Source organism: Sciurus carolinensis, chromosome 9 (assembly GCF_902686445.1).
Source record: "Sciurus carolinensis chromosome 9, mSciCar1.2, whole genome shotgun sequence".
Lineage (NCBI taxonomy): Eukaryota > Metazoa > Chordata > Mammalia > Rodentia > Sciuridae > Sciurus > Sciurus carolinensis.
In genome coordinates, this window is record NC_062221.1 from 58,602,446 (window position 1) to 58,622,964 (window position 20,519).

Below are 20,519 nucleotides of genomic sequence, written 5' to 3' on the forward strand. Positions count from 1 at the left end.
GAATCTGTGTAATCATCAAGTAAGCTATCATATGTGGTTATTGTGTAGCTCGCAGGTTGCTAACAAAGGGCCTTGGGTGCTTTTTATATATTCCTTTGCCATTCATTTATTAACAAACATTTCTACAGTTGTTTTCCAAAGTTAGATCAATATAAAACAGGAGCCTGGCAGGCAAGTAGACAAGTTGGTAACTTGGGGCTAAGCCCCAGTGGAACACAGAAGTGCTGCCAGAGTCTCGTTCTTCATTTCCCACGGATTGCTACGAGTTCTTGCTTCATCTCACAGCCTGGCAATAGTTCTTACCATCAGCCTTCCCACATGGAACCCATTGCACAGATAAATGTTTGATTATGAACTAGAAAAGAATTTGCAACCCATTTGCCTCTTGATTTTTAATCCTTATCGTTCCAATTTATTTTCCCTTTATTCTTTGCTAATCCATAGGTTTTCACTTTACATATAATAGAATCGAGTTTATTCGGGCCAACATTGGTTGCATCTTTTAAAACAGTCACATGAGGGTTGGAGATGTGGATCAGAGGCAGAGCACTTGTGTACTAGGTGCAAGGCCCTGGGTTCAATCAACAGCACAACAACAACAACAAAATATTAGGATGTAAGAATAAATGAAATGGAATGGTACATAGCTCAGTCATGTTTGCGCTTTTGTCTACCTGGTTTTTTTTTGTTTGTTTACATTCTCAACCTTCCTACCTGCTTCTGTTCTCTGGTAGTGTGAAATGCTTCTAAGGCCACCAATCACAGGATTGCCACCTCTTACCCCAATTTTATTTCTCACAGCAAATGTAGCAGCATGATATCTTTTCTGTTTTTGCAGATGAAAATAGAAAACCTAGCATGTTGGGCACCATCTCTTGAAGGACACTGCTTTAGTCCTCTCGATAGCAGAAGCTTTCAATAATGTGTACACATGTTAAAGTGTGTGGAGCGTTTGTGTGTCTTCTTGTGCTCTTTCAAATGTTTTTGTTTCTAATAATACACAACATAGGACCTCTTCTTCTGGTGTGAAGTGGACTTCCCGAGGTACACGTGTAAATAAACTTTATTTTTAAGACAGTTTAAGGTTCACAGTGAAACTCAGCAGAGAGTACCAGAGAGTTCTCTTATATCATCTGCTCCTACAAATACATAGCCCACCACTATCAATGTTCCCCACCAGAATGGCACATTTGTTGTATGTAACTAATGAACCTACATCGTCTGTTCATTATCATCCAAAATTCACAGTATACATTATAATTCACTTTTGGTGTTGTACATGCTATGGGTTTTGACCACTGTTTGTTGACATTTATCCACCATTACAATATCATAGAGAGTATTTTTACAGCCCTAAGAATCCTAACCTCTATCAACCACTGAACATACTGTGCCTATAGCTTTCTTTTCCCCAGAATGTCATAGAGTTGGAATTGTATATCGTGTGGCCCTTTCAGATTGGCTTTTCTCACTGAATAATGGACATCTGAGGTTCCTCCATGTCTTTTCATGACTTGATGGCTCATTTCTTTCTAACTTTGAGTAATAGTCCATTGAATGGATGTAACACAGTTTATCCATTCACTTACTGAAGGACATCTTGTTGCTTCCAAGTTGTGGCAATTATGAATAATGATGTAATAAATATTCATGTGCAGGATCTTGTGTGGTCTTAAATTTTCAATTCATTTAGGTAAACACCAAGCAAGAAATGTGATCGCTGGATCATATGGTAAAAGTAGGAAACTGCCAAACTGTCTTCTAAAGGGACTCTGCCATTTTTCATTGCCACCTGCCATGGAGGAGAGCTCCTGTTGCTTCAGTAACCTGGTTAGCATTTGGTGGTCAGGGTCCATGCTGCCATTGTTTGGATTTAGTCATTCTCATAGGCTTATACTGGTGTGTTATTTTTATTCTAATTTGTAATTCCCTGATGACATATGACGTTGAACATCTTTTCATATTCTTATGCCACCTCTATATTTTCTTGAGTGAAATGTCTGTTTACATCTTTTAATGTTTTGGTTTTTTTTATTACTAAGTTTTAAGAATTCTTGGTATAATTTGAACAATGGTCCTTTATCAGATGTATCTTTGGCAAATATTTTCTCCCAAAGTGTAGTCCATCCTCTCATCTTCTTGACAAATATGAACTTTTAACCAATAATATTCTCTCCATTGTGCCCTCTCTCATGTACAGCATGTCCTGAAATAGGTTTAAAAGACTAACTTAAAGACAGCTCATTTTTGTTAAAGAACTCTTTATATCTTTTTCATTCACATTATAGACAACAGTCTTGGGGGGATAAAAAGAACATTTGAATGCTAAGTGAGTGCTTAAACTTTTTTATAAATCCTAAGTAAACATTTTGACTATTTTTGCAATGTACATGCACAAGCATTGACATTTCAACACCTGTTATTAGTGTGGCTAGAAAGAGAGAGAAGGAAGAGAAAGGGAAATTGTTCTCTCTATTCTCTGAGACAATAAAAATATTTGAATCATATCTCTCAGGTATGCAGACATCTTGCTTGTTTATTTCTTCCTAAACCATAAGCTTTGGAAGAGAAAAGGAGGCATTTCATCAAGATTTCTGGAATTTGCTAGCCCTTTTATTCCTGAAGTTCTGTAGTATTGTTGAGCTGGTTGTTATCTTAATGGACTCAATTGACACAAACAATTGTTGAGATTCGAGAAGCCAGCGGGGGTCCTGGGCAACATGAACTTCTTTTTCAGTTCTTTCATCATGTACCGTGAAAATCCTTCCTGTTGACCAGACTATCTGAGTGACAGAAGCCAGGTAGATAGTATTTGTTTAGTCTATGTTTGTTTTTATTCCTCAGAAAAGCACTGTAGAAAAAAGCCAGCTTAATGAGATAACAAATAGAGGAAAGTGCTTTGAAAACTGCACTTACTATTTAAATGTAAAGGTTAATATTATTGTCATTGTTAATAAACTCAAGCATCTTATCCAATACCTAAAGCTTAATTACATAAAGATCTTCTGGTTGCCTCTCCTCTGCCCCTTTTCTTCTCCATTCCCCCACAATGCAGGCATAAAAATTAAAGCTTTTTAGGGATGAGTGAATCAGCACATTGCCTATATGTGATTTATCTTTGTGCAGTGCACACATTCCTGAATTTTTCAAAGGCATGTGACTTTCAAGAAATCTTTAAATATGTAAATAATATTATAAGCCCCTGATGAATTGCAAATGAACTGTATTATTCTAGATGTCTGAGTGATGCAAAGGAAAGCTCAGATTTCCTGCTGTATTATTTGTGTCGCATGTTACATTAATAAACATCAGTCAGCTTACAAGAATGGGGTGTTGTGGGCTGGGGATATAGCTCAGTTGGTAGAGTGCTTGCCTTGCAAGCACAAGGCCCTAGGTTCAATCCCCAGCACCGCAAAAAAAAAAAAAAAAAAAAAAAAAAGACTGGGGTATTATCTGAATTTAATGAACTTCTGAACTGAATGGAATGCATCTCATTGACAAAAGTGTCATCAAACAGAACAGAGTCAGTACAAGTCCCCTGAAAAAAGGAAAAAAAGAAACCAGAGGGCAGGTGAAAACTCTGCAAACTGTAGGGGGAATGAAAATCAGGTTGCACTTGACCTGCACTTCACCCTTCTGTGGATGGGTGTCTCAGGATCACTTCCTGTGCTGGTGTCTTGGATCTCATTAAAGGGCTCTGGTACCCCTGGCATTTAGTTCCCTCTACTTGCAGTACATGAACTCAAGAAAGGGGGTGATCATATAACAGATAATCTGTCGTAAAAATTTCAAGCTGTTAGTAAATGAAATGTTTCCATAGGAGGTTTCATCTTTTGCCTTCGAAATCTCCGTGTACCAATAAATAAGAGATAAACTCTTGCAAACATGGTTTTGTTCTTCTCCACCTCAGTTTTGTATCAAGCACATTGCCACTTGAAACCTGCAGCAGGCAGGGCAGCTTTTATATTTGATAAGTATACAAATGATATATGTCCTGTGTGTTTTCAGACCACAAGGCCGTGATAGGGAGCCCCAGCGAGGGCAGACCAGGAGCATTTTGGTTTCAGGTGTTACCTCACCTGTGAGCCTTTTCAGATCCTTGAAATAAAAATGATTGCCTCTCTCTGAATTGCTCTTGTCCTTTGTCATACACCCTAAACAGAAGTTTTCTATATTAAATTTATTTGTCTATATATCATAGCACCCCTGTTAGAGATGAAGCTCTGTGAAGATTTATCTGTTACTCATTTTGGTATGCTGTTCTTGCATAAAACCTAGAAGCTGTCCCATAGCCTTGTTTGAAGAAACAAAATCACACATGGCATTTCATTTGACCTGTTTCTGTAGCAAAAGACCTCTGCCTTTACTGTTACAACTCTGAAGTTTAAGTCTTGTGTATTCTAACACTGTCACTCAGTGGCCTGATAAAAAATAATTTGTAAAAATTATACTTACCTTGACCTTGGTTGTTACCTATTAGAGAGGTGTGTATGTGACAGAGAGAGAGACAGAGAGAATCTGAAACAGAGACTGAGAGACAGAGGTGATACCGTGGCACCTTGGCTCAAACCAAGGTGATACCGTGGCACCTTGGCTCAAACCTCAAGTGAAACAATAAAAATACCTCAATGATTTTGAAAACTCCATTATCTTCTGTTTTATGTTCTATGTTTGTTATCTTTGTGACCAAAGATTTTTTTTTTTTTTTCATGCCGTTGGTATAGTAATGTTGCAAGGAATCAAAATTAGAGAAAATTGGGGAGTAAGCATGCTGTCTGTCATTTATTGACAGGTGCTGCTGGCATTTAGGGCAAGAGAGTGCCTCACTGTGTGGCAGTACCCGCTGTATGGCAGGACATGACCGCGCTTGGTGTCCACCCAGCAGATGCTCTTGACACCCTATACACACCCTGTACATTAAGTCCCTGAGAGGCTTGTGTGCCCTCCCTCCCCACACCTGTAAGGAACCACTATCTAGATTTTTAGTATACCAAGGTGGATTGTGAATAAGGCTTGTTGCATAGTGTTTTTTATCTTTTCTGAACTCATCCTTTGCAAATTTCGATTTTGCTGCCATGTGTCCTTTTTGACCTCTCTTTCATTTTACTGGGAATTAAATGTAGATGATTATTTAAAATATAGTACATGCCCCTTTTCTGTCTATGCTACAGACATTCATTGCTACATAGCATGTAAAACATGGTTAACTTTTAGAAAATGTAAAACTTCATACAATCTAAAGGGTGGAATTTCAGAATAGAGGAAAAGATGGGCTCTGGCAAATGATTTTGCATTTTTTAATTCCTCTCTGAATAGTTATTGCTTTATTAGAAAATTGGAAATTTCCTCTCTAAACATAGCTTGCATATTCCTTTTTTTTAAATACATTTTAAAAAGTATGTCTTGAAGCCAATTTGTCTTTTCTTCTGCAACATGGATCATTTTTGTTGAAGATGTGGGGAACTATAAATTTGCATTTTAGGAAATTTTGCCTTTAGGACATGATTTTAGATTAGCCTCTGCCTTTATTTGGCAGGATATGACCTATCCTGTCTACAATTAAAGTTCTAGAAGAAATGCAGTCATTTGCATTTATCCCTTTTAAGATTTTGTAATTTTATTCATCTATCCAGCCATTTAATCTCTGAATGCCAACTATGGCAGACACTATTATCAAGTACTGGCCAATTCATTCATAATTAGATGAATAAGTTAATTGTGCTGACTCAAGAAGCCTATAACCTAAGAATTATGATGTTAGTAACTATTAATATTTCTGTAGTATTTTATAACTTAGCAAGTCAATCACATGTTCATATTTATAGTCAAGAGACCTGAGAACAAGTTCTTACTTCTCTGTTTCCTAAGTTATGACTTGATCTTGTCTGATCCAATGACTCTCCAAAGTATTCTATTATCATTCCACTCTTAAAAGTGTGGAACTTGAAGGACCAGAAATGTTCACACGGACTTGTCCTTTAAAGAAGAGACCAGGCCTCTGGACTTGTAACTTTGATTGAGGCAGAGTAGCTTAGTGGAAAGAAAAGGGGACTGTGGGCCTGGATGGAATCCGTTGCAGCCACTGCCTGGCGTGTAAACTTAGATGATGCTTAATTCTGAATGTGATATGGGAAACAGAGGATACCCTATAGGTCTCTTTAGAACAAGTTTTTTAGTAGGGAAGAGCAAAGTGATATGTTCAAATGGGCTTGTCATTTGCTAGTCATTCATCAAATATTTCTTGAGTACATACTATGTGCTGTGCACTCTTCTAGACCCTGGGATTCAGTACTGAACACAATAATAAAATCCCTGACCTCTGCATGCTCACATTCTGATTGTTAGATTGGAGGCAGGCAGAGGAGATTCACAAAGGAAACAGTACCTAATACCATGCTGGAATCTCAAAACCTGCACCTGCTCTCTTCTAACACATCCCTCCCCCTGGGAGACACCTAGAGAAGTCACTGTTTCTAGTGGTTGGGGGCTCTACCACTAGAATATGCCTGCACAGTAAAAGGCACTGATATGAGTGATCATCTCTAAAGGCTTCCATAATATTTTCTTAAGATGATGTGTATTCTTCTTTGTGAATGAATTAAAAGGAAATTGTGCTGTGATTACAACCCATGCAGTCTTTTGAATTTGGAGTTAGAGGTTATGAAGACCTGTCCATTTTAACAGCAAGCAAAATAGGCTGTGCCACAAGAGGGGAAAGACAAGGACCCTCAAGTGTTTTACAGGAGTCCCCTTTTGACATCTTCCAGATGTGGAAACAGCAGCTCAGAGATACTCTGGAACCACTTAGAAAAGCTGAGATTAGGATAAAAGAGTCCCAATCTCAGCACCTAGCACTTTTTTCCCCCTTTTGAAATACATACCATTTGTGACCTATTGGCAGAGACTTAGTCCACTGTGTTAATAAGAGTAGTTTTGATATTTACTTTCTTCCCTTTTTTTTTTTAATGTCAATGTAAAATGTGTGCAAGAATCTGAAAAAAGAAGATCATAGAAATTTGTGCAGCTCCTATTTCAAAGAAAAGATAGACTTCTTTTGACGAAGCCTTGACGGCAACAAATTGAGACAAGAACCGAAAGCAAAACAGCCTACTCAAGGTTAGACAGTGACTCGAGTCATTTCATGCACTTAAACAATATTTAGGATGACCCTATGTAAACTCACATTATCACTTAAAGCCGGTATAAAAATACGTCCCATCTGCTGTGCTAGTCCTGCTGTTGCTTGCCACATTTCTCTGACAAGCTGTTACCTCAGTATAGAGAGAGAGTATACATTTTGGAATCCGGAGTTTAAGTTTGAAAAAAAAAAATGGTATCTGGTGCATATGGACTAGATTCTGTTCTTCCAAATGTAGATTTGTAACCTCATTTATTCTTAAAGATGATGTGTTAAATTAGATTTTTTTTTCCTGTTTCCTGGTGGGTTTTTTTTTTTTTTACTCTGAAGATTGAAGTTCTTATAATTTTATATCTGTGACATGAACAATGTACAATAGGAAATCATTTAGTTCACACCCACCCTACGACATGCAGGATGAGGGTTGGTAGGTTTGTACAGCAAATTCCATAAGTAAGTACTAAGCCACCTCTGCAGAGTGGTTTCTCCAGGAACTCTTAAACTTTTCAGGTAGTAAAGATTTGTAAGCTTAAGAAGTGCAGTATGTGTAATTGCTTTCAAACAAGTAAGTTTTAGTGCTAAAGGGCTCTAATTCCAGACTTCACAGTAGCATTCAAACAGCCAAGATGCTGTCTGGTTCTTAATAGGTATTTGAGCATAAAAGGCAAGATTGGAAGTTAGGTCCTCAGGCTTCATACTTCTCTCTCTGATGCATGAATCTGTGAATAAAGCCTTTAGCTAGAAATTACAATCTGGCACAGTGCAAGATTACTGAATGATTTGCTGTTTTTTTCCATGGGACAATCATTTCTTTTCTTTCTTTTTTTTTTTTTTCTGCAAATATCCTTGGAAATATCCAAATGTAAAAATAACAGGAGCAGCAGTGTTCTTCCTTGATATTTATTGTTACTACTTCCTCCAAGATTTTTCTGGAAATTTTTTTTTTTTTTTTTTGGTGAATAAAACCTAGACCTCAGTCAAAAACTGACATTTTATTCATCCTTTCATTCCACAAATATTTATTGAGTGACCACTGTTCATAAGATTTGGGCTAGGAACTCTGTCAAGTACAAACATGAGTCCAACAGAATCTTAAAGTAGTTTATAGACCCATGGATAAAGGAGCACATGGAAGTTTACTTTTAGGAAAATTGCAAAGGGAAACAGTAGGGGATGACAGCCTTTTGACCCTGAGCAGAAACAACAGGATCATGACCGGGAAGAGGTCATTTAGAATGGCATGTCCACCCTGAGACTGGTTATGTGAATCTTTACCTACTCGGAGCATACGACACTTAAAGTCAGATCACTAAAGTTGAAAGACAGGCCCTCAATCTTCAACCTTTCTTGTTTACAGATGGGAGTAAGGAAAAGCTGTCCAATGGTCACAGAGATGTGAAACGTTAATAAGATATTCAGGATGAAAACCTAGGTGTTTATCCCCAAAACCAACAGACTGTTCACCCTTTTGATTCTGTGCATTCACCATTACTCAAGGCTACTTGGATTCCAGATAGGGGCATTTTTGAGACGGGATTTCATGTTGAACTAAACTCACCTCCTTGTTGGCACGCATGTTACTTCCACTTCCCCTTTATAATTTTGCTGTTGGATTCATCACATGTGGTTGATGCTAAGCTTTGACCACAAGCATATTTGAAGATTATTCTTATTTTTAGACATAGCCTCCTCTGCCTTCAAACTGGATAGCTGGAAAGTGGTGGGGGTACGATGAAATAAAGTCGAGAGATTCTGAACTGTCACATTGCATTGGCCACAGGCTTTTTATTTTGCTCAGTACCATGATTAATGCTGTCCCCATTGCCATCCTAAGGTTTCCATCATTTTCTTCCATTACCTTTTTAGCCTTGGCTCTCATTGCTGCTTCATGTTAGTTACAGGTTTCTAACCTAATAGACCAATTTCAGTTCCTCCCACATACTCCACATAAATTGTACCTTCTCCACATATTTGTTTATGCAGTTTAGCTCTTTCTGGCTCATTCTCTGTGCCTCTTAAAGTCATTCCAATTTTTAACTCTTCAGTCAAGTGCCACACAGGCTAAGATGCCTCTGCCTCCTTTACAGCAATTATCACAGTCTATCTTGGATGATAGTTATTATCCCAACACTACACATTGAAAACCTGAGAGAAACAGTTTGTAGTCATGCAGACTACCTCCATTGATCCTTGAGTTGCCACTGTCACTTAGTAAATTGATGAGGAATAAGTTATTTTGTCCTAGTACCCTTTATCCCTTAAAAGTTTCACGAGTTCCTTTGCAATCAAGTTAAAATCTAGAACGAGTTTGTGACATGTAGATATGTGAGCAGAATCATCAGCATTTCCTTTCAGTTTATTCCATTTCAGTATTTAATGAACATTTTTAAATCAACCATGTTCTCTTTAAAAAGCACAAATCTATTTGGCTAAGCCCTTTCATCCCCCTTTCCTCATTGTAGCAATAGGAATATTAAGTCTGGACATGATTTAAAAAAAGACCCATTTTTATTAGTATTTAGTGTCTGTCCCATTGCTTCCCCCTTTGCTCACAAAATCATGACTTATAAGAATCAAGGGGCAGTTGCATGTCTTTTTTTTTTTGTAAGGAGTTCTATTTAATTGTTTGCTGTTTGTTACTTGCATTTTGGAACGTAACTGGTGTAGAGAGGTTGTACCATTCTTTCCTGAATGAAGCAAGTCTGCTTTAGACAAATTATTGATAGGCCACTGAATTCATGGAAGTGCAGAAGCCATCAGGCCCCAAATGGCCAACACCAGAGGTAGCACTCTAATGCAATGTTGACTGTTTACCTGAAAATAACAGCTCTGAACCTTGTGCTCCTTTTGCATCATTTACTGCATTTAGAGGATATCTAATTATGAAGAAAGTAAGTATTTCAGTGGTCTCCAGTAACACTGCTACTGAAGAGTGAGAAGATATTCTCTACCAATCATTGTTTAGATACAGGTGCTTGAAAATCCTCCCTTAATCTTCATTTTTGCATTTTGAATGCTTTTCTGATCACACATTAAGTATCAAAGGACTGAGTGAGTCTGAACTGACTATACAAGAATCTAAAAACTGGGAGGTGCAAGAATAAAGAAGCTATTTGCATTCTTGGAAGGCAGGACTCCGGTTTATAATCTTGCATAGTACTAATAAAAGGCAAGCCTTGTCCAAATGCTATTGATGGTGAGCAATATGTCTTTAATTTTTGGATTGTTAAAAAGGTTGTTTTAGAAAATCACCAAATGCAGACATATGTGGAACAAAAATGTGGAGGTGGATGAGGATGCATACCTCCACTCATCCCCTGGACTCACCCACTTAAGTTCCGTCCATTGTTCTCTAGGCTCTAGTTTTCTTTTGCTTAAGGAACATTTTTTTATTAATTTTTAATTTGTTATTGAGTGGAGATAGGAAGGGTTAAAGGACCTGATTAGGAATGCTCTTTATGTTTACTCCTTTCTCACAAGTGGGGTGGGAGAGGGCGATGTTACCTCACCAGTTTGTGTCCATTTGCTGCCTTTGCTGGCGTCTAGGGGAGGGGCCCTGCAGGCAGGAATGGAATGACTGTCCTTGCCCCTCCCAGCCCCACCTCTGAAGACTGGCACCTTTGCTTTTCTTGACTTGCCTGTTTCCACAAGTTTGTTCCCTTCTCTCCACTATTTTGACAACACGTTCTAGAGTTGCTTCTGGAGTCGCTGCTAAAACAATAGCATATTTTCTAAAGATCTGGACCCTGCAGGGTAGGAACTGGAATCAACAAAATATATGAATCACTTTCTACTTTATTATGTAAAATTGAACTTCAAAATTCTATATCTGTGGAATGAAACTAATGTTTTTTTAAAATATTTTGTTTTGTTTTGCTCTGCTTCCATTCGGTACTTACATACCAAGAATCCCCAAGTTGTCTGAAGTCCCATTTGGCACACTAATGTGGATGCAATGTGGCCTATCTGTTCAAGTAAAGGAAATAACTTATAAATAACATCCTTGGAAATGATGAATATGCTTCCAAGGGATACAAATTAAAAAAAAAAAAAAAATGTTGTGGAAGTTCAAGTAGAACCAAGTTTATTTCTAGCCAGGAGAAAATTAACATGAGCCAGGCAAGTTTTTGATAAAGAATCGCCCTCTCTTCATTCAAAGGGCCTCTGTGAGCTTGGCAACTTACACCATCCTGTGAGTGCTCTCCATGGGGCTGAACAAACAAGCAAGCAAAACAAAACAAACTGTATAAAAATAGTGTTAAAGGAAGATGTAGACTCTGTTCACCCACTTCAACACTAGTGCACATTACTAAATATTTATAATGTTTTTTGCCATTTTGAAGTCTGTAATTAATGGACAGAGCATTCTCTCTGTACTTGCTTATTTAAAATTAGTATCAACTATATCAACAATACTTAGACTCATTTTTTGTCTCTCTGGTTGCTTTGAAAACATCAAGGGTTTGGGGAACACTTAGCAGGATTCATAGATCATGAACCCATAGATCATGGCCATTCTTTCTCACCTTAGAAGAGATTCTGGATTCTGTGGACTTTCCTGAGCCTCCTGGCATAGGGGATATGGACCAAATTGCTTCTTCTTCATTTTAAGGACAGGAAGTGAAAACTTAGCAGGACTTGCTGAAACTGGAAGAGGATGGGTTCTTGGTGGAATGACTAAAAAACAGCAGATTAGATGTAAATAGGACCAACACAGAACCTTTGGAGGAAAGTTAGAGAATTTTATTTTACTTTCATGTTAACCAGTTATATATTTATTTTTTTCTCTGCCTTCACAGAAGATTAACTAATATACAGTCTCTGCAGAAGATGATTGATAAAATGTACCCCTTGGGTTATCTGCTTCTATATTCTGAACAGTGTAGGAAAAAGCATTCCCAATCCATTATAGCCACATTGTGTTCAATGGGCATGTCGAAACACAACAATTACCTGGAATGTATTACTGAGTTCTTGGTTTTCTGAAAAAAGCCCTCCCACATATAGAATGGCCCCTTTTTATAACTAGTGATACCTGGTTAGTGGTCATATAGTGTACCTGTGTTATGGTTTGGATCTTTAATGTCCCCTAAAAAGCTCATGTGTTAGGTAATGCAGGAATATTCAGAGCTGAAATGATGGAGATTCTAAACAGTAAATTAATACATTTAGTGCATTCACAGTTTGAATGGACTACTGGGTGGTAACTGTAGACAGGTGGGACATGACTGGAGGAAGTAGGTCACTGAGGACATGACCTTGTAGATTATATCTTGTCCCTGGCTCTCTCTCTCTCTCTGGCTGTCATGAACTGAGCAGCTGAGCACCTTTTCTTTATCACACTCTTCTGCCATAACATTCTGCCTCTTCTCAGGCCTAAAACAATAAATTCAGCTGACCAGTGATTGAACCTCCGAAACTGTGAGCCAAAAGAAATTTTCCCTCCTTTAAGTTGCTCTTGTCAGGTATTTCAATCACAGGAATGCAAAGCTGACTAACAGAGCCTGGTGCACTTAGGAGTATAGCAGTTTTACAAAGAGTATGACTAGAAACTTTACAACTCAAGTTTTTGCACAAAGGAGTCCTATCTTTGAAGTACCTAATAATATTTCCTCCTCATTATTCTTCAACTCAGTGTTTTCAACTTCATTTTTGAAAACACTTAAGTAAATGTTCACTTTTGTGTTTTTGTTGTTTGCTTGTTGCAGAGCCTGGGGACCAGAGCTCCACACATAGGAGACAAATACTGTACAGTGAACCCAGAACATACCCTGTGCAGATTTTCACCATTTTATGCTTGATTCCTTCCCTTCTCTCCTCTTACTTTTCATTCATAGCAAGAATGACTTGGCTTTCCTTCCTTCTCTAGCCTGCCTTGGGTACACAATCATGCATTTAAATCTTTGAACATACCACAGTATAATTTAGATTAGGAAACTTTTCATTTGTAAACCTCAGTTGGTTTTGTTAACACTATTGTGCCCTAACTAACTGAATTAACTAAATCCTATGCTATTAGTGAACGTAAGGAAGGTACATATAATAAGTACCTACTTTCAACAAATACTGGGCCAGGTTTCTTACACAATTTCTCATTTAATCTTTATAACAACCCTGCTAGGTGAACAGTACCATCTCATTTTGTAATGTTGAATTTTAAACCTAGAAGTATTTCATACCTTGCATGAGATGGGTCGCAGAGGTAGGCTTTGAACTGCAGGCATCTCTGACTTCAAAGTCTGTGCTCTTTCAGGTTCATAGAAAGACCATACAGAAGAACAAGTAATGGAACCTTCAGAGACTGCAAAGAATTTATTACTTCAAAGTTTGTAATCCCTGATCATGCATGCTGACTTCGAAATTAGAAGCATGCGAATGAAGTATTAATATTGTGTTTATTGTCTAAGTCATTGGAAAAAATGACTTTTAGATGCCATTCTGATCCTGGGCTGTTTAGAATAATCATGGTATGGGTCTATAGGAATAATTGAGAAATATATTTTAAACCAATTTCTATATACCAGCTATAGTCTTAGTTATTTATATCACATAAAAGAGGAGGAGGAGTCTTATTCTATGGTAGATGGAAAGATGGAAGAATTGAACAATTCAAAAATAAATCATTTCAGACTTCCAGTACTGATTAGACTCCTTTGTAGAGATGAGGTAATGTGTCAAAGCTTTGTGGGCTGTGATGTACCAAAAAATCCTCACTGAGGGAGTGGGATGGGTGGCTATGGCAAGATCTGGACAGGCGTGGGGTCTCCATCCTCATTAATTGACTTCCTTATCTGTTCAAACTATAACCAATAAAAAATAAGCAAAGGAAGGAAGAAAAGGAAGAGACAGAAAGAGAAACAAACGACTATGAATAGAGCCTAGAAAATAGGAAAAACGACTTCAAGTTTCTCCCTTCTGAATGATTTACATCCTCCATGTGTGAATGGCAAAATATAAACTGGTGGTGATAGCCAGGAGTTCTGTTTCCACCATCTAGTGTACAGTGTCCTGCTGGAATTGTAGTGATGGGGCTAGGTGACCAGCAAGCATTATTTCAAGTACAATATTTAAGATTCTAAAGTTCTCAGCAAGCTCTGATGACCTATTTCACTACCGAGGCATATATTAACCACTTATATATACGTCGGAAGAGGCATATTCTCTCTCCTCAAAAGTGTTGAAGCCTGACCTTGTTACGGAAAACATCCTGGAATCATGTATTCTGAATTCTTAATTTTCAATTTTTCTTTCTTCTTATTTTTTAAGTATGTTTATGGCTATGATTCTTTTTCCTTATTTCGAAAGCCAGTTTTAAGTTTGAATCTTCGGAACCTTACTTTTGAGAGTTGGATGTAAAAGATTACTAGGCTCCAAATCAGAATTTGCCTGTGGCTATAATACAGAAAACTATAATATTTTTAAGAGTAATCTAATCCCTGAAGAGTTATCTGTTCATAGAATGATCTGGACAGAATTCTGCTTTTGCCTTACTGCAAGGAAACACCAAGTTATCAAAACAGCTACTTTGTTAGCTAGCTAAGTACACCTAAAAAGAATAGGTTGTACCAACTTTCATGCATTTTCACTTGTCTACTCTGGGTGTCTCCAACTCTTAGGCAGATAGGTGGATGGGTAGGTAGGTGGATCGAGGACACACATGGCCATTAACACTGAAGTTGAGGACAGGGTTCAACTTCAGAACAGGATGGATACATCTGACAAAAACAAAAACCTGTTTTCTAACCCTGTGCATAGGTTATATTTTTAAGGCCTTAAAAACCAAAACAAAACAAACAAAAGTGTTTTCTCTGTTCTTTATTATATGTCTTTGTCCTTGACAAATGTAAAATTTCACATTCTGTTTTAAACAAACCAGTAGGGCAAAAATCTGTATAAACATTCAAAGTCCCTTATCATTCAGAAAATGAAAGCTTCTCTGCTCCTTTTGCATTTAAGACCAATGTGTCCTCATAAATGCTTAATCAGAAGGCAGAAAATGATATTAAAGCCAATAGACTCCAAGGTGTCCCCCATTTAGGCCCAGATTATCCAGGCCTTTATATGTAAGCCCTCTCCTGGAGTGCAGGAAGGGCCTGTGACTTATTCTAACAGAAAAGCAAGGGTAACCAGGGTACTTTATTACTCATATGTGATTATGTAACATAAGATTATAACATATATCTGAAGGGATTCATCTCCTTGTTCCCTTCAAGAAACAGGCTGCTTGCTGTAAGCTGACCTATAGAGATGGCCATGGGGTAAGTTGCTGAGGACAGCTAGTTGCAAGCAGGGGACCAAAGCCCTAGGTCTAAGAGTCTGCAAGAACCGAATGTTGGAACAGGTTTGTAAACTACAGTGCAGATCCTTCCCCAGTCAAAACTCAGGTTGAGGCTGCAGCCCTGGTCAATACCCCTCTTACAGTCCATGAAGTCCTGAAACAGAGGACCTGGCTAATTTTACTGACAATATGATGCTATTTTTAAAATCTACCATTTTCTTTATCTTTCATTTTCTATATAATAGATACTAAGTGAAAGTGACCTGATACCCTCATCTTCAAACTCATTAAGGGTCTTTTATTTAAGATCAGATTCATCAGCTTTGTGTACATCATAAATCTGCTCCTCAATTTCTGATTTATCCGTTCAAGATAGACAATCCCTTACTCTATAAAGGAGTTGAACAAGGTTAAAAACTGTTGATATACACTTGTTGAATCCAGTTGAGTCTCATGAAGATGAGTTGCTTTAAAAGCTGTTTTTCAATCTTCCTGTGGCTATGTCGTAGATGGTTTATCAGAGCTTCTGCTGGGCAACGGGAGATAGGGAAGACATCATTCTGTGAGCTGCTCTGTCATTTGGGTGCTAATCAAATTCAGTTTACTAAGGCACATCAAAAAGAAGTTTTTGAATGAAGCAGTTTTCATACAGGGTCTCTCTTCAGCCTGAAGAATGTCATGGAAGTATACCAGGAGCCAAATGACAGCTGTGTCCAGGGTGCTTATGTCAGTGCTTCCTCTTTGCCCTTGCACACACCTAGGTGGTATGTTTCACTAAAGCACAAATAATCTGGAAATGAGGAGTGACATTTGAAGGTAGCAGAGGATTCTGCTGTGCTGAAATAAGTTGTAACACTGGAATATCCTAAATATGGTCAGAGTGGTCTGACTTATGTAAGAAATTGCCAACCTTTCATCTGCATTCTTACCCAAACAAATTGAAGATTAATTGCTACTTGAAAAGGTCCAAGAAACAGCCCTATTTCTTTATTTATAACTCTTAACCCATAGTTTTTAGCTTATGTTCTAATATCAACAAAATGCCTCTTCTCAGAAGCCTCAGTTTCCTTCACTTACCACAGACCTTCTTCAACACCAAATGAAGGAAGAAAGGAAGGAAGGAAGGAAGGAAGGAAGGAAGGAAGGAAGGAAGGAAGGAAGGAAGGAAGGAAGGAAGGAAGGAAGGAAGGAAGGAAGGAAGGAAGGAAGGAAGGAAGGAAGGAAGGAAGGAAGGAAGGAAGGAAGGAAGGAAGGAAGGAAAGGAAGGAAGGAAGGGAGGGTTAGAAATGCTCAAGGGTTAGTGTGATAAACCAAGCTCTTCTTTCCTTGGGGGGGGACATTACATTTGGTGTGGATATATACCTGTATAGCTAGATAGATAGATACATACATACATAGAGATAGGCATATATATCTATATATGAGTATATACATGAATGTCTACATATAGATATATATATAGATATATAGATATAAAACTCAAATTTATTTTTATAGGATAAGCATTTTGTTAAACTCTTTCTAAAGCATTTCTGAATGGGTCACCAAAGTAATGCGGAAAAGTAATAGGATTGTAACCTAACCAGGAAGTATCGATTATTTCCTAGGCCTACAATATGTTATATATACTTCTGCCTTCCTAGTAAGCAGAGAAATCATGAAGGTTATGAGGAATTGCTCAAAGATTCATAACTGAGAAATGGCAGGAAAGAGACATGATCCTTACCTTTCTCATTCTAAACTTTATGCTCTTTACATTTTATGTTTGCCTATGCATATAAACACACACACACATATATGTCTACATATATTTAGCTGTGAATATTTTCTGTGCTCCCACTATGTCCCATGCACTATTTTAGATATGATGAGGGGTATGCAGATGAATAAGACCTAGAATTTGCACTTACAGGTGAAAAGATAATTAAATAGGTCTTTGGGGGAAAAAAGAAAAAGATGCACAAAAAGAAGACTAGACACAATGATAGAAATTAAATTTTAAATCTGCTGATGTAACTAGGTAATTTAACCTTTCTGAAAACTATTTCTTCATGGGAAGAATGGGGGTAGTAACCTCTTGACCTTGGAGATTGGTTGGGAGGATCCAATGAGAAAATATGGAAAGTTGCTGGCAAGCTTATGGGTATCTTGTGGCCTTGGTGGAGGAGCTTCTGATTAAGGATGAAGTAACCAGCAGATGAAGGAATGTGGCCTCAGTGGAACCTGGATTCCCATCGCCAACAGACCTTGTTACTGTGGGCCAACTACTAACCTTGGAGGTACCATGGAGTGCCCACTTCTCAGGATGTTCACTCATTTTTTTTTTTTTTTTACTGTAAAGAATGTGATAGGAGTCACCTTGTTACTTTCTCTGTGCCCTTTCATCTATTTTAATAATCATTGCATTTCTTTTGTCATTGTTTTTTAACCATGCAAATGAGCATTTTAATTTTAGTCTTTGTCATGATTTTGCTTTAGTTTGCCAACACTTTGAATATTCTCTCTCTTTCTCTATGTACAAGTACATGTATGTGTGTGTGTGTGTGTGTGTGTGTGTGTGTGATAGAGAGAGAGAGAGAGAGAGAGAGAGAGAGAGAGAGAGAGAGAGAGAGAGAGAGAGAAAGAGAGAGAGATTGTTGAATATATTTACTTGCTCTGGGGATCTGGGCAATTTGCATGTACTCATGAAGGCGTCTCCTGGATGCTCTGTATAATCATAACTTTGTACCTTATACCTGACTTTCTCACAAAACTCAAAGCTTTCTCCTCCATCAGAGATAAAATTAATAATAATAAATAATTGTAATGGCTTTGAGTGAGAATCTTAATCAAATGCATTGCATATTTCTGTTCTTTCTAAAGGGCACATTGTGAGCACTCCAAGGCTTTTGATGACTCAAGGTCATCCCCATGACCATCTATTATTATGCTCTGCTGAAATTCAGTAATTTTTCTCTTATTTCCCCTCAGGCTGTCAGCTGTCATCTCTGCTGTCACTAAGCTGCCTCTCACAACAGTCTTCCCCACCACCTTCTAATGTTTATTGGTTCCAATCTCCTCTGGTATGCAGAAGAAATGGTAAATCAATCATTAGCATTATTGGTGAATAGGAGTCAATAAGCATGAAAAGGGGCCCAAAGGAACAAGCATCAGAGGAAAAACATTCTTTATCCTGGCTTTTGTTTTCAATTACTGTTTTGCATACAAAGAGCTGTGCTAAGGCTGTGACTGGACAGCCCTCTCCTCCCCCTCCTCCTCCTTCATCATCTTTCTTTTCTTTCTTAACTCAGGAAATCTGGAAATGTGGGCTTTGAGTGTATGCTCTTACTTACCCCTCACCCTCTGCTAGGATTTTGTTCTTAAATTGTAACAATTAGAGGAATGTTTCTAAATTGGATTGCTTCAGATTGTCTCAGTTCTCTGTGACTTTAAGAACAAGCTGATTTGAAGCCACATACGGTTGGCAGCTTTCATCCATTTATTTGGACTATCAAGCAAGAATGCTCACAATCTTTCAAATGAAAGAAGACATCTTTATTTCCAGTTCACACCCTTCATAATAAGAAGGGTATTTGAAATAAAGCCAAAAAGCATAACTTACTTCTCTAACTTCATATTTCAGATTCCTGCAGTAGTAGGAGAACATTTCCTGACTTACCCCACCTTACCCCCAAGTCAGCAGCAGAAAATGACAATGTTGTGTTCAGACTCTAACAGCAAAAAGTAATAATAATTTGCTGACTTTGTTTGAAAGGCCTCGGCTCTGCTAAACTTCTCTTATTTCCCAAGTGACTAGCTGTACATGCAAAAGATGAAGTGCTTTTACGTATTTTACTTAATTTCTTTGAAAGGACCAGCATGCATTGTTACTCAATAGCAGCTTCTATGAGAGTTACCAAATTCTTCAAACTTGGGTAAAATCTCATCACAACGTACAAATCTTGTTTCACTCTAGTTAAGACCAGATTGGAGGATAAAAGCACTGAGTGTCCCCTTGAGGGAGGACATCCTTTTGCAATCTGTGTAGCTGAGACACCAGTAAGAATGTAGCTCCACCTTGGGGCATCTCCTGCTCACCTCTGGCAGATCTCCTGCTCCATATCCCTAGGTGCATTTCCCTTTTGTACCCTGGGAACCACTCCATGTCACCAGTCCTCTTAGGGTATGCTGTCTTTGCTTTCGCCTTCCTTCCTTTCTACCTGGGTCAGCCCTCTCCCCAACAGGCCCTGCATTTCCACTCCCCTCTGGGTTCCCTCCACAGGCCTTCCCCTCTCAAGTGGAAAACGGTGTGTCTTTGTCCAAGAAGTCAAATAGTATTGATGTCTTTTGTCACATTGTACATAGGCAATGGTAATGTATTTAATGCCTTACCTTTTTGACATCTGTGAGCCCCAATGTAGGATCTAAGCTCCCTAAGCAGGGTCTGTTTCTGATTTATCTGATTCCATTATGGAACTGCACACCAATGCAGTTTTCAAAGCATGCTCTTAACTGATATTCATGGAAGGAAAGAAGGAAGGGAGGGAGGGAGGGGAGCATGAAGGGAGGAAGGAAGTGGACTTTATAACTATAAAAATTTTATTTCTCAAACCCTAACATGATGATATTAACATGCTTTCAACTTATATGTTCTTTTGCTGTTTAGAAAGTTTTTTGGCATCCATTTCTGAATTAGTCATCACTATCCCGATACTGTGTGCAGGGGAATGTAAGATGTGTGAGTGTATACATCTATGTAGTGTGTATGTGTTGCTTGTCTCAAACACACATATATACACATGTGCACGCACACACACACACACACACACACACACACACACATGCACTCATGCCCAAATCTAATTTCTATAAGGGGCGAGACTTCATTGTGTTCACTGCTGTATCCTCAGTTCCTTGAACAGTGCCTGGCAAGAGGAAAAACTCAATTAAAAAATGTGTTCAATGACTAAATCTGACTTAGGCTTTACCATACTCACCAGAGTTAATAAAATAAGTGAATATTATATCTTCCTTTTTTTTCACGGATAGCAAAACTGAGACCTGGGTACCTACCCAAGGTTACATAGCTAGTTACTAGCCAGGCCAAGACATGAATTCAGGTTT

At 38.1% G+C, this 20,519-nt stretch overlaps 1 protein-coding gene across 8 annotated transcripts in view; it reads left to right on the forward strand.

Annotated features, from left to right (window-relative positions):
* The window catches only part of Lpp (LIM domain containing preferred translocation partner in lipoma), a 651,895-nt gene that overhangs the window by 442,083 nt on the left and 189,293 nt on the right, over window positions 1-20,519 (forward strand). The gene's annotated exons all lie outside the window — the stretch shown is intronic.